This window comes from Sesamum indicum, linkage group LG16 (assembly GCF_000512975.1).
Source record: "Sesamum indicum cultivar Zhongzhi No. 13 linkage group LG16, S_indicum_v1.0, whole genome shotgun sequence".
Taxonomy (NCBI): domain Eukaryota; kingdom Viridiplantae; phylum Streptophyta; class Magnoliopsida; order Lamiales; family Pedaliaceae; genus Sesamum; species Sesamum indicum.
The window spans coordinates 4386508-4393397 of NC_026160.1; positions in this window are offsets into that span (position 1 = coordinate 4386508).

Here is a 6890-nt window from a genome sequence, read left to right on the forward strand (position 1 = left end):
TAGAATAAGAATGGCATCAGTTGCCTCCCACAAGGCTTTTCCATGTGAATCGTAAAAGCGGTGCATGGTAAACTGTTCTTGTGGATCCCAAGCCTACTAAGAATTGGTTTCCCAAAATTCCACTTGAGAGTGGTGGGGTTTCGTATATATAGTGGGAGAGTTAAAGACTAAAAACTATGTCTTGAACTTGTCAATAGTATTACTATTGTCTGCTAATTTCTGTTTTTTATTCTATCATATAGAATAATGTCTAAGAACCCCTCAAACTTGATAATTGAGACTAATAAATTCAATTGCACGAACTACAATGACTGGCTGCAAAATCTAAGGATTATCCTAGATTTCGAGAACCAAGGCTATATCTTGGACAAGTTGCTCCTAGTGACCTTGCTAGAAGGGTCCTCACCCAAAGAACGTGTAACGTTCGAAAAGAGGCATGAGGACAACCGGAAGGTCCGCAACATCATATTACTTCAATGACCAATGACATCCAAAGGCAATATGATAGGTTGGAAGACGTTCCCTCGATAATGCTTTGCATGAAGGAAGTTTATGCGATTCTTGATAGCCATATTAGATATGCCGCTACTAAAGCATTTTTTGGGACAAAAATGATTGAAGGATCCTCTGTGCAAAGTCATGGGGTCAAGATGCTATCCCTCGTGGAGAAGCTTGAAGACCTGAAAGTTGGGCTTGATAATGACACGTACATCAATGTGATCCTCCAGTCACTTCCTCCCTTTTATGACCCATTCATCATTAACTACAACATGAATGGACTTGAGAAGTCTATTCATGAGTTAATCAACATGCTAGTCCAATATGGGGCAACAACCCACAAGTCTGCGCCTGCAGTATTGATAGAAGATGCTTCGACCTCCAAGGTAAAAGGCAAGAGGGTTGGACGCTGGAAGAGGAAGAAGGAAAAAGGGAAGGCCATCGCAGCCACGGCTAGCGCTCCAGTTACCCCTATTGCTCCCGTGGGAAATGGAAAAGGGAAAGGGAAGAATGGCGGTTCACTATGGTAGAGGGCAAATGATGTTTGCATTCATTGTCGTGGAAAAGGGCATTAGAAGAGGGAGTGCCCACAACTCCTTTGCAACCCAGGTACGTTTGTGATTGAAGTAAATCTGATAACTAATTCTACTTCTTGGATATTAGATACCGGTTGTGGAGCTCACATCTGCAATGACTTGCAGGTGCTGGAGAGAAGTAGAAGGCTATGTAAGGACACGATGGTCCTAAGGCTCAGTGATGACAAGATTGTTGCTGCGGAAGCTGTGGGATCTCTCAACCTAGCTATTAGTGATCATATTTGGATAGAATTAAAGAACTGTTACTATGTATTGAGCATGATCAAAAATATTATTTTCATTCCTATTTTAGACAATGATGGTTATGCGTTTAAGATCAATAAAAATAATTTTTATTTGATGATTGATGATAATCTTCATGTGCTTGGTACATTAACGAACAGTTTTTATATTCTTCAATAGTCAAATTGGATTATGACTGCCCAACACAAACGAAAATTAGATAATCATGAAAATGCACAAATTTGGCGTATGAGGTTGGGTCATATATCCACAGAAAGGATGAAGAAGTTGGTAGAATCAAGAAGTCTAGAGGTAGATGACTTGGACAAACTATCAACTTACGAATCCTATCTAAAAGGAAAAATGACCAAGAAACCTTTTGTTGGACAAAGTATGCTTGCCACTGGTTTATTGGACTTTTGTGGACCACTAAATACTCTGGCTAAAGGAGGGTACTAGTACTTCATAACCTTTACCGATGATCACTCATACTACGATTATATCTACCTTATGAGGTACAAGTCTAAAGTATTTGGAAGGTTTAAGGAATTCAGACTTGAAGTAGAGAATCAAACAAGTCGTAAGATCAAAGCCCTTCGATTAGATCGAGGTGGGGAATATTTAAGTGGTGAATTTATGGATTACCTAAAAGAGAATGAAATTCTCTTTCAATGGACATGGTTCGGTCCATGATAAGTTTTACCGAATTCCCCTATCCTTTTGGGATACGCTCTTGATACAACAGCTAAGTTGCTCAACATGGCGCCGTCTAAAGCCATGCCCCAAATGCTGTATGAGATATGGCATGGCAGACCTGCCTCCTACAAGTACTTGTGAGTGTGGGGTAGCCCCGCATACGTCAAGAGGCTAGTGGGAGACAAATTAGAATCAAGATCTAGTCTATGCAGGTGTGTCAGTTATTGGAAAGAAACTGCAGGGTATTATTTTTATGACCCATCGGAACAAAAGGACTTTATCTCAAGGAACGCAATATTCTTGAAAAAGGGTTTTTCTATGATAGCCGACGTGATGAGGAACTACTTGAAAAAGTCAAGTGAGATACCTCGTCAAGATAATGCAATACCATCTATGCCTATGGTTCCCAGCATTAGTGCTCCAGTTCTCCATAGGTCAACCAGAATATCCCAACCTCCTCATAGGTATGGATTCTTAGGCTCGACCAGCCAATGGACGGTGATCCAAGAACGTAGGGAGAAGTGATGTCTGACATCTACTCGGATAAGTGGCTTGAGGTCATAAAATTCGAAATGGACTCGATAGGTTCATATCAAGTTTGGACTCTCGTGGACCTGCCTAAAGGCGTTAAGGAATTGGTTGCAAATGGATCTACAAATGTAAGCTTGGAGCTAACGAGGAGGTTACCGCCTTTAAGGTTAGCTCATGGCGAAAGGATATACTCAACGACCCAGGCCGATTTTTGGAAAAACCTATTTGCTCGTGGTAGGCCAAGTCCATTTGGATACTGCTCGCCATAAAAGCTTGGTATGAGTATGAGATATGACAAATGGACGTAAAAATGGCCTTCCTAAATGGATTCGTTGAGGAAGAGATCTATATAGATCAACCGGAAGGTTTCACCTCACTGGAGAAGAAGCCTATCGTCTCCAAAGGTCCATCTATAGCCTCAAACAAGCTTTCCAAAGCTGGAACACATGTTTTGATGAAGTCATACGGGGATATGATTTCATAAAAAATAAATATGATCCTTGTGTATACAAGAAGATTAATGGGAGTTCAGTTACATTCTTTGTACTTTATGCTGACGATATCTTGCTCATTGGGAATGAAGTCAAGATATTGGAAAATATAAAAGCATGGTTGTCCATTCAATTTTCCATGAAGGATATGAGTGAGACTTCCTACATCTTTGGCATAAAGATCTATAGGGATAAATCTAAAAAGATGTTGGGATTAACCCAATCCTCGTACATTGAGAAAGTCTTGAAGAGATTCAACATAAATAACTCACAACGAGGATTCCTTTCAATGAGGCATGGGATTAAGATGTCCAAAAAATAGTCTCCCAAGACTGATGAGGAACTTTAACCGATGTCGGACATCCCCTATGCTTCAGCTGTAGCCAGTATTCAGTATGTTGTCCAATGCACTAGGCCCGATGTCGCATACGCTTTGAGCGTAACGAGCAGATATCAGGCGTGTGCTGGTGAAGCACATTGGAGTGGGTCAAGACCATACTTAAGTACCTGAAAAAGACTAAGGATATGTTCTTGTTCTGCGGTGGTGGAGAATTGATACTGGAATGTTACAACAACGCTAGCTTCCAGTCGGACGATGATGATGCCAAGTTTCAATCAGGTTTTGGATTCAAGTTAAATGGTGGTACGGTGACTTGGAAAAGTTCTAAGCAAGCTGCCACAGTGAATTCCACAATGGAAACTGAATATATAGCAGATTCAAAAGCAGCTAAGGAAGCGGTTTGGATGAAAAACTACATCCAAGAGTTGGGTGTAGTGCCTAGCATTGCCTTACTGATAGTTATGTTTTGTCATAAAAGCGGGGCAATATCACAAGCAAAAGAACTGAGATCTCATTACCTTTCCAAACACACTCTTAGATGCTACCATCTGCTTAGGGAGATGGTGAGCAGAGGTGACGTTATGTAATGTTATTTCTAATATGATGGATGCAACTTAACAATTGTCATTCAGATTCCACCGCACCAAAGGCACAAACGCTTACCCATATTGGCTATTGGGATGTAGTGGACTAGGTAGCTCGAGGGGATGATGGCCCATGATTAGAGCGTAGCATTTCATTAGCACCATGCCAAAGTCTGGTCATAGGGTCGACAGTTGGTGATATTAAATCATGGACAGACTACATTCATCATTTTGACATTTAGTCTGACCATGAGGTTAAACTCATAGTGAGGGAGATAGTGAAGCGCGATCGCAACGACCATATGGACAACCATCACTTTGACACGACGGTACATAGGCATATAATGGATATTTGTAAAATATGTGAGCCAACAAATTGTTGTCATATTTCAATTATAAAACTAATGGGAAAATGAGTTTGTGCTTGCTATATCATATGAAGTATTTTAATTGGACAACTCCTATTAATCTAGTACTATTTTTATGAACTGCCGTATTATATAATTATAACTTTTAATTAATTAATATTGGGGTTTTGTTTTGTGGATCTTGAGAATTAATAAAAATGGAGGATGAATTGGAGGGCTTGATTTACATGTTAAATGTATACAATTTTTTTCTTTGATGTGTATTTAATTTTTAAATATACATTATTTAATTTTATCTATTTAAATATTTTGTACTCAATATTTTTCTACTTGAATGGAATAACTAAGAAATTTTAAAAATACAAAATAATATACTACTATTACATAGTTAATTCAAATATTTACTTATTTGAATAATCTATCTAAATTTATCACTTCGAATAGAACGTCTAACAAAAATATTATTAAACTATTACTAGAGTGCATTGCATTATTTATTATCTATATAATTATTATTTAAATGAAAATGTAATTTTTTTTCATACAAATATAATTAAAAAATACTATTTAATTTAATCCACTCATAAATAAAATAATATATATGTGTGTATATATAAATATATATAAAAAAGAAATGATTTGACAATAAATAATGATTTTTATTTTCCAAAACACAACATCAAATATACACCACTTATTCTATAGGACAAAATGCATGAAACTCCCCTATGTTTTAAAAAGTATGCAAAAAACACCCCCCTATTTTCAGAATAGGCTAAAAACCTCCTCCTGTGTTTTAGTTAGCAAAAAACCCTCATTCTGTTAGCAACTAACGGGAAGTGGAGGAGACGCGCGTCTGCTGCGTCTGGTAGTCATTTCTGCTGTTTAGGTTCATATTTAATGACACTTTGGATTAAAATACCCCTCTATGGATCTATATAACATACAAAGGCTTTTTAGCTTGTTTTGTGTCTTCCTTTTGCCATTTCTCACTCTAAAAAATAAGTATAAAATTTTATCATATTAAATTTAAATTGAAATATTAAATTATATTTAATTTATTTAATTAGCCAAAAATATTTAATTATTATAATTATTAAAATATTCTTAATTAACTAAAATATATTTTAATTAATATAATTAAAAATTTTAGATTAAATTATATTTAAATTCAAATAATTTTATAATTGTTAATGATTAAATCTAAAATTATTTTTAATTAATTAAAATATATATTTAATTACAATAATTATTATTAATTAGCCAAAAATATTTAATTATTATAATTATTAAAATATTCTTAATTAACTAAAATATATTTTAATTAATATAATTAAAAATTTTAGATTAAATTATATTTAAATTCAAATAATTTTATAATTGTTAATGATTAAATCTAAAATTATTTTTAATTAATTAAAATATATATTTAATTACAATAATTATTATTAATTAGCCAAAAATATTTAATTATTATAATTATTAAAATATTCTTAATTAACTAAAATATATTTTAATTAATATAATTAAAAATTTTAGATTAAATTATATTTAAATTCAAATAATTTTATAATTGTTAATGATTAAATCTAAAATTATTTTTAATTAATTAAAATATATATTTAATTACAATAATTATTATTAATTAGCCAAAAATATTTAATTATTATAATTATTAAAATATTCTTAATTAACTAATCGGGTGAGGTACTTAGTTTTTTCTTTTAATATAATAATAATATATTTTTTAAATTTTAAATTACTTATATATAATATAAGTTAAATAATTTATTGAATCTAGACCTTTTATTTTTTTTTAAATCTAACGATTGAGATTAATTGATTAAATCTAACAATCAATATTTGATCAAAAAAGATCTAAGGGTCATTAAATAAGAAATAATATATATTAAGTAATGATCTAACGGTTATTTTCTAAAAAATTAACACCGTTAGTTGGATTTAACTGAGAGGGACGATTGAGTTGAGTTTTACAAAACACATGGAAGCTTTTAGCCTATTCTGAAAATAGGGGGTTTTTTTTTGCAAACTTTTTAAAACACAGGATGGTTTTATGCATTTTGTACTATTTTAAACTATATTAAAATTACTCCTGAAAATAAATTCAAACATATACTCTATCTCCAAAATATACTTATTTATATTTATTTTTTTCTATTTATCTCCACAAAACACAACAAAATACTGAAAAAAAGAAAAAGAAACCATACACTATGATTGATTTTGCAGATATATGTTACGCGATTGTCGACACTAGCCAGTCATGTAATTTGCATATCTAACATGGCTGACAGATGCATTGTTTTTAAGAACCACTTTGCAATATTTGCTTCTTTATAGTTTGTTGCAACTATTTGCTCGTTTCTTTTATACATAAACTAGCCATTATGTCAAGTTATTTTTACATGTATATAATAAATAATATTTTATATTTTAAAATATATTATGAATAAATATATATATAACCAACACATTATATTTTTAAAAAAAATAAAAAAAAGCAACAAAAAAAAAAAAATAAACTTAGGAGTATTATCGGAATA